At 48.6% G+C, this 8,815-nt stretch overlaps 1 protein-coding gene across 1 annotated transcript in view; it reads right to left on the reverse strand.

Moving 5' to 3' along the window:
* Positions 1 to 8,599, reverse strand: part of KLC1 (kinesin light chain 1) — a 125,166-nt gene extending 116,567 nt beyond the window's left edge. The window contains exon 1 of the mRNA XM_006879049.1: positions 8,516 to 8,599. The gene's annotated coding sequence lies outside the window, so the exon portion shown is untranslated. The remainder of the gene's footprint in view (positions 1 to 8,515) is intronic.
* Positions 8,600 to 8,815: the final 216 nt, after the last annotated feature.

Consider the following 8,815-nt stretch of genomic DNA (forward strand, 5'->3'; position numbering starts at 1 on the left):
TGCTCTGCCGGGAAAAGGAGGAACAATCTCCTCCTGTACCAGTCAGATCTGATTTGACGGTACACACACACAAAAATTAAAAAAAAAAAAAAAGACACTGTGTGCAAGCACTAAACATTACCTTTTACTAGAAAAACCAAACCAAACCACTGCCATGGAGCTCAATCCATCCCAAGGTGACCCTCCCTCGGGACTCCATAGCCAAGAGTCAGAACAGCAATGAAAAAACGGAAATGGACTAAGAGATATGTTGTGCTTACAAAAATCAAAGGTACTGAAAAAACATCAAAGGAACTGTTATCATTTAAAAAAGAAAAAGAACAGAACAGCTGCCACATCGAGCTCGCAGGCAATGCTGCGGAGTCCAGGGAGCAGCAGGCCTGGGGCCCATATGACTCAGCCCCACAGGTCCTGTCGCCCCGGCCACACCCCACGGATCACAGGAGATCTTGCAGAGTCTGATGATCCCAACACAGACAAGTTCAAGACCCAAACATGTCACTTCACAGGGGAGGAACACGCAGGCAGGAAGTGGGACGCATGTTTCATTTAAGAGCTGAGCTTAAGGTGCACTTGGAAGGGAACCTGGCCGGTGCCTAACTGAATTCTCTACCATTCCCCAACAGCCAGAGGTTGGAGATGAACAACCTGGGTGGGTACTAACAGGCCCTGTTCTTCACCCAGTGGAGCAGAGAACTGAAAAGCTCACACACAATATTAAAATGTGGATCTCTTTTTTGAAAATATAAAAAATTTTAAAATGTGGGTAGGAAGTTACATGTGGGTACAAAGTTACATTGCCCACTGAAACAGAGGAGGGAGAGAACCGTTTAAAAGAGAGATGTAACTGGGTGTTTCTGTCATCACAGGAGACTAGAGCGAGGGCTACATGGTGGAGGGGACCTGGGGGAGGGTTTGTAAAACAATGAAAGAATCTTTTCTTTTACTTTTCCATAATTTTTGGACTCATGTACTTATAACTTGTTAGTCAAATTTGTGTCTTCTAGGTTGCAACACCCCCATGATACATCTTCAAGGATATGTACATGTACAGCCAAGCACAATCAATAAGAGTGCATCTGAATTCCAAAATCAATCTCCATAATAGTCTATGTGTTTCCTACTGCCAAAGGGGCCCTTTAGAGTAGTGAGAGAAGATCTTCACCCTGAAACCCACAGCGTCCCTTTTCAGCAGGAAGTAGCTAAGAGAATACGCCGTCCCCTTTTCCTTATGACTCAGGGTGAAGTCTCTCTCAGGGAGGACTGATAGGGAATGGCAAAGGATACACTGACAAAGAAGATTAATCAGAACTGGCTTTGACAAGCACTGTGGCATTTGGACAAGAACAAACTGGGAGGAGGGTAGAGAGAATAGTGCAACAATGAATGAGTGGAAGCCCAAAATCTCTGTAAATGTTTATGAAAATTAATAAAATATAATTATAGGAAAAAAAAAAAAGTTACATTGCCAACCCTAAGGAAATCAGTTTGAATCGAACAGCTGCTCCACAAAAATGGACAATTTCCTCCTAGGCTATTTGTTGTTGTTGCTGTTGATTGCTTTAGAGTCAAGCATGACTCATAGCGACCCTATGAACAAAAGGCCTGAAGCCCCTCTACAACCATCAACACTTGTCAGAGTTCATAGTTTCTGTAGGCATGTTATTTAGGACGTGGATGCCACTCCTGTTTCCAATGTATGCAATTTACAGCCTCTGAACTCAAGTGTCAGCTGCAAGTCCTTCTGACTGAAAAGCAAAGAGATTTAGATAAAAATAAAATACAAAGGTTACAAAGATTCTCACCACTGGGCCAACTGGCAGCATCATGATAGCTGGTGAAGAGGCTGAGATTGTTAACAGCTTAAGTTTGTTTGGTTCCACAATCAACAATTGATACCAGCAGCCAGAAAATTAAAAGACATATTGCACTGGGAAAGTCTGCTGTCAGAGACTGCTCCAAAGTACTAACGAGCAATGATGTCAGTCTGGAGACTAAGGTGCACCTGATCCAGGCCATTGTCTTTGAAATGACTTCCTATGCATCAGAGAGCTTGACAATGACCAGGGATGATAGGAGAGTTGATACCTTTGAGTTGTGGCACTGGAGAAGAATACTGAGTATACCATGAACTACTAGGAGAACAGGTTTGTCCTAGAGAGGGGGAGACCAGGCTGCTCCTTGGAGGCAAGGATTCTGAAGCTTTGTCTGACATACTCTGGGCATGTTGCAAGAAGGGACCAGTCTTTGGAGAGGGACGTCATGCTTGGGAGGGTGGAGGGACAGCGCTGGAGGGGAAGACCTTGGAAGAGATGGATTGATTCAGTGACTAGGATAATGGGGGTAGGTGTGTCAGAGACAGTAAGATTGGCACAGGACAGAGCAGGGTTTAGGGCTCTTGTACATAGGGTCGCTATGAGTCGCAGGCGACTCGCTGGTACATAACAACAACAACAACGGTCACTGTCAAGAAGACCTCAAAGTTTACCTCAAATCCTGAAACACAGCAATCTCTCCAAGCTGCAGGGGTTTAACTGTGTGGAGAAAGTGCTGTGGGCTGGGAAGGGTCAAAGAGTTAAAGAACACAAAGGAGTAGGAATCGCTCTGAGGCAAAACCTTGCCTTGCATTCCACCAGATTGGGAGCTGAGCACTGCGCTCCTACAAGAAAAAACAACGCGTGGCAGACTCCCAGAATCCGGCAAGTGCTGACTCATCTCCAGCCGCCATCAGGACATCAGCATCATCACAATCGTCACCTTCAACAGGTACGGGCAGGCCAGCGGTGCTCAGCACCAGCTCCCTGGCAGTCTCCTGGTCTACAGACAGCGGAGAGGTCTCACCCTGAAGATCAGAGCAAGGTAAGAGTGAGTCCACCTTCACAGAAAGCCAGTCATGTGGCCAAGGAGGAATCCATGTCTGGGGAGTATTGTTTTCTACTGGGGGTGGCGGTGTTATGGCCGTTGAGTCACCAGTGGTGGTTCAGTGGTAAAAACCTCGCCTTCCATGCACGAGACTTTGGTTCAATTCCCACTTCATCACCTGTCTGTCACCTGGAACTAGAAAGACTTGGGAATATATTAGATATTAGAGCTAATCCCTAGACAAGGTTCTCAGTGCCGAGGCCGAGGGCATGGGCAGGACCACACGCCCGCTGGCTGGTCGGAGCCATGGCCTCACCTTTAGCACCTGCTGCCTCGCTGACTGCATTTCAGAAAACCGCCAGTCACTCCGGATGTGGTACCAGAAGTATACTGTTTAAAACGTCTTTCCTCGCCATCTATGACCTGTTTATTTTATGAGGTATTTTTGTACTACGGAGAGAGGAGTGGAATAGGATACAAGCCCCGTCCTGCTAGATGTCTCTTTGCTCTCCTGGACACAGCACCCGCTGCACCTCTGCTCACCAGTCTCTGCACACATCACAGGCCTGCATCACCCCCAGTCGGGAGTCATTTCCCTGCCAGGTCTCTCTGCGAGACCTCCCAGCGAACCTCCTGGCCCAAGGGACAAGGAGGAGTGGGAGAACGGAATGGAGGAAGAACAGCCAGTGTCGGAAATCACGGAGCAGTACAGCAGATCAAGCACCCGGGACACAGCTGACTTCTTCCTCTCAGGAACCAGTCTGCTACTAATCGTGTAGGAAAATTACGAAGGCTCAAGCTTCTCAGCAGACACACAACTGCCAGGAGTCGCTACCGGCAGGAAAGAGCCCCAGACAGCAGCAGGAGTTCACAAAGGCGCCCAGACAAGCAGATAAAGCACTCTGCTGCTAACCCGGAGGTGGGTGGTTTGGGTCCAACCGACAGCTCTACAGGAGATCACATCCTGGAAAAGCCTGGAGGCAGCTCCTGCACCCTGCGGCCTCGACAGACCACCGAAAGCCCTCGGCCTGAGAAAGAGCATTGGCCAGCTTCCAGGGCTTCTGGGGCGTGTCTCCTGTAGTGGGCAAGCTAATTCTCAGAGCCAAAGTCAGGGCTGAGGTACCTCTCAGGGGGAGCAGCGTATGGGGTCTGGTACATCAACTGCACTGGCAGTTCCTTGTCTACACTGTAAAGCAGACAGGACTTCTACAGCAGCTCACAGAAAAGTGTGCCAACAGCCACAGACCACCAGAGGGGGCCAGCTCGCTCTGGAACTCTTAACTGACTCTTGATTTTTAATTATTGCTTGACTCAGGTGTCAAGTCACTCGTCCCCTTGATCTATGATCGGATGACTTGTGAGATGTATTAAGGATATCATCCATGAAAAGAGTTAAAAGACAAAAGAGAGAAAAAAAGCAAAATGGACGTTAAGAGACCCTGAAAATTGTACTAGAACGTGAAGAAGCAAAAGCAAAGGGAAGAGATGCTGAAATAAAAGAGTTGAATAAAAGATTTCAAAAGGCAGCTTGGGGAGACAAAGCCAACCACCATGATGGAATGTGCAGAGACCTAGAGCTGGAGAAGAAAAAGGGAAGAGTTCATTCAGCATTTCTCAAGCTGAAGAAAGTGAAGAACAAATTCAAGCCTCAAGTTGCAATACTTAAAGAGTTGCTATGGACCAAATACTGAATGATCTAGGAAACAGAAAAGAAGATGGAGGAAATACACAGACTCACTGTAGCAAAAAGAACTGGCCAATGCAGAAATATTTCAGGAAGTACCATATGGTATCAAGAAGACAAAGATTCTCACCACTGGACCAACTGGCAGCATCAGGATGGATGGTGAAGAGATTGAGATTGTTCACAGCTTCAGTTTGCTTGGCTCCACAATCAATATTCTTGGCACCAGCAGCCAGGAAATTAAAAGACGTATTGTGATGGGAAAGTCTGCTGTTAGGGACCTCTCCAAAGCACTGAAGAGCATGGAGTCACTCTGGGAATTAAGGTGCACCTGATACAGGCCATGGTCTTTGCAATCACTTGCTATGCATCAGAGAGCTGGACAATGACTACGGAGGATAGGAGAATTGATGCCTTTGTGTTGCAGACCGAGGGTCCCAAAGAATGAAATAATTTTATAATTATTAATAATGAGACAAACAGCCAGGAATGTGATAGAGCAGAGAGCATAAAACAGGGGGCCAGCAGTTCACGACTGAAGCCCCCAAGCCAAGCTTCTCTATATCTTTATTGAAAATTATCAGGAAGTAAATCACAAAGAGAATTAAATACAAATGAAGCCAAGCTCTTTCTATTGAAAACCTTATGCTTGACTCAGGAAGGAGGGGTTCACAAATGCAAGAATTTGGTTTACCCTTAACTATTAACCTTGATACCTCAGGGTGAACTCCAGGTCAGGAAGCAACACTCCCTCTGTAGGGGGCCCCTTGCTGTCTCCTGTCTTGCAGGGAACAAAAAGCTCATATTCTACGATCTGCCACAAGAGAAATCCTAACTTATAAATCTGTAATTCCTTCAATTCCTGAACAAGGGTTTTCATATAATATTTGGTATAAAGTTTGGCTTCCCATAGCTTTGAGCTGTGGTGCTGGAGAAGAGTATTGAGAATACCACGGTCTGCCAAGAAAACAAACAGATTCATCCTGAAGAGGGTTAAACCAGGCTGCTCCTTGGAGGCAAGGATTCTGAGGCTTCGTCTGACACACTTTGGTCATGCTGTAAGGAGAGACCGGTCCTTGGAGAGGGACATCATGCTTGGGAGGGTGGAGGGACAACGCAGGAGAGGAAGATCCTCTATGAGGTGGATTGATTCAGTGACTGGGGTAATCGGGATGGGTGTGTTGGAGACAGTGTGATTGGCACAGGTCAGAGCAGAGTTTAGGGCCGCTGTACACAGGGTCACCATGATTCGCAAGCGACTCGACGGCACACAACAACAACAATCATATGATCAAGAGCCAATGGTAATGAAGGAAGAAGTTTAAGTTGCACTGAAGGCACTGGCAAAAAAAATAAGGCCCCAGGAATCGATGGGATACCAACTGAAATGTTTCAAAGGATTGAAATGTTTCAAATAACAGGTACAGTCCTGTCAGATGCTCAAGCTGGATTTAAAAGAGGCTGCAACACCAGGGGATAGCATTGCTGATGTCAGATGGATTCTGGATGAAAGCTAAGAATACCAGGAGAATGCCTATTTGTACTTTACCGATTATACAAAGGCATTTGTCTATGTGGGTCATGACAAATTATGGCTGACACTGAGAAGAATGGGAATCCCAAAACACTTAATTGTGCTCATGAAACCTATACCTAGACCAAGAAGCTGTTGAGCGAACAGAGCAAGGTTTAAAATTAGAAAAGATGTGCATCAAGGTTGTATCCTTTCTCCACATCTATTTAATCTGTAACTAAGCATAGTATTCAAGAAACTAGACTTTGATTACGAGGAATGTGGCATCAGGATTGGAGGAAGATTCATTAATAACCTACATTATGCAGATGACATAACCTTGCTTGCTGAAAGTGAGGACTTGAAGCGCTTGCTGCAGAAGATCAAAGACTGCAGCCTTTAATATGGATTGCATCTCAATGTCAAGAAAACAAAAACCTTTTCCACTGGACCAACATGATAGTGGAGAAAAGATTAAGACTATCAACAACGTCATTTTACTTGGATCCACCATCAATAGACTTGGTCCTATCAGTCAGGAGACGTATTGCACTAGGAAAGTCTAGTAGTCAAGAATCTCTCCAAATTATTGAGGAGCAATGATGTCAGTTTAAGGACTAAGGTGTTCCTGATTCAGACCATAGTCTTTTCAATCACTTGCTATGCATCTCAGAGCTGAACAACGACTAAGGATAAAAGAAGAATTAAGCCTTTGAGCTCTGGTGTTGGGAAAGAGAGCTGAAGACTGCCAAAAGAAGAGCTATGTCCTGGAGAAGTTTCATCCAGAGTGCTCCTTAGAGGCAAGGATGATGAAGCTTCATCTCACATATTTTGGGCATGGTGCTAAGAGATGTTATTCCTTGGAGAAGGTGGAGGGGCAGTGCGAGAGAGGAAGCCCCTCCCCCACGTGGATTGACAGTCACTGCAGCAATGAACCTGAGTGTGTAAGAGGTGGTGAGGACAGCACAGGACAGGACACGGTTCAGATCTGTTGTTCACAGGGTTGCTATGAGTCCTACTAAGCTCAATGGCACCTAAGAACAACACTGTTTCCCGACAAATGAAGTACCTGGATGCTTCATTTAAACAGCGGGTTTTCAGCGGTAGTTCAGTCAAACAGGAAAAGACTGCCCATCGTTCTCTGTGGATCATCTGGTGGATTCAAACCGCATGCGTTTGGGATCGCAGGACTGCTTTTTACCTCCTATTTATCTGCACCCCATACAATCGAATCAAGGACTAATCAAAAAAATAAACCCAAACCCTTCATGATGGAGTCCATCTCAATGCCCAGCAACCCCCAGGGTAGAGCAGAACTGCCCCAGGTTTCCAAGGCTGTCACCTTTAGGGACCTTCTACTAGCAGTGAGTACTTTAACCACCACACCACCTACTCATGGTGCCTCAGGATCATGTCAGTGACTCTCCGCCAGTTCTGGAGGCTGTAAATCTCCACTGTCCACCTTTCTCCCATGACGGACAGAACGTCTGGAGACTCCAGCATTCCTAGCCCAGGTCCAGGTGTGGACAGGCGTCCCTTGCTTCCTAACACTTTCTAAGCCTACTCCCCTCCTTTCTCACCCAAAAGCATTCTCTGCGGATCTGTGGCCAGCAACTGGCCAGCAACGCACACTACGGTCTCTCTAACTGAGATCCTAGAAAGGTGTGCTGGTAATCTTCATAAAGCAAGACATGACAGACAGCAGGAAGCACATCCTTGGATGAAAGCTTTGTCTGCCACCCGGGAACAGAAGCACCCACAGACACTGCTGTCAGGGAACAGTCCCCTGGCTCTGTCCTTCTCAGCCCTGCCTGCCCACGGGACACTGGAGTTGGCACAGTGCTTCCAGACTGTGGACTTGCTTGGGTATGAGGGAAGGACAATGTCTGCACCCCACATCCAGGGTCCCTCTCCACCCATCATCCCTCTCGGGCCTTCCTCTGGACCTTGCGCTGAGCTTAACTCCCCACTTAAAGGAAAGAATCAGTGCTGTAGGGTCCCCTGTGGGGTTTGCCCTCGTGGATGTATGGGTGAGGGATTCGGGTCTGCCTTGAGGGATGCTGGGTGGGGATGGGGTGCCCTATGGGGTGCAGGGCAGGGGTGAAGTTGAGGTGTGTCCTGAGAGATGCAGGACAAGGGTGGGGTTAGGATCCACTCTGAGGGGTACAGGGCTAGGGTGCGGTGGGGTGGGGGTCTGCCCTGAGTGGTGCAAGGTGGGGATGACGTGGGGGTCTGTCCTGAGGATGCACGGAGGGGACGGGGTGGGGGGTTTGCCCTGAGGATGCAGGACCGGGACGGAGTTGGGGTCTGTTCTGAGATGGCAGGGCTGGGGTCTGCCTTGGGGGTAGCCTTCTTTGGGTCAACTCTAATGGACACAGAGTCAAGCATCCAGGAAGAGGACAAATCGGGGATCGCCCTGAGCAAGCGTTAAGGGGGCGGTCCGGGACCCGGCTTACCTGGCTCGGCGTTGCGTCCCTGCGCTCGGCGCCGTGGCCCGGGGTTCGCTGGCGGCCGGAGGCGGCGAAGGCGCGGCACAGCGCGGGCAGGGAGGCCCTCGTCGGCGGGCGCAAGGCCGCCATGGCCGCTAATTGACGGGCTCTGCGGCGCACGGCAGCGTCGCGACAGCGCCCGGCGCTCCCTTACGGCAGCGTCGCAAGGCCCCAGGCGCGCGGCGCGGCCGACCGTGCGCTTTCCCGGCGGTGGGGAGCGGGCGGGGACGAGCGGAGCCGGCATCCTGGGGTCCTCGGGGCCTCGGG

This window comes from Elephantulus edwardii, unplaced genomic scaffold (assembly GCF_000299155.1).
Source record: "Elephantulus edwardii isolate Elephantulus edwardi_28Jun2011 unplaced genomic scaffold, EleEdw1.0 scaffold00002, whole genome shotgun sequence".
NCBI classification, from domain to species: Eukaryota; Metazoa; Chordata; class Mammalia; order Macroscelidea; family Macroscelididae; genus Elephantulus; species Elephantulus edwardii.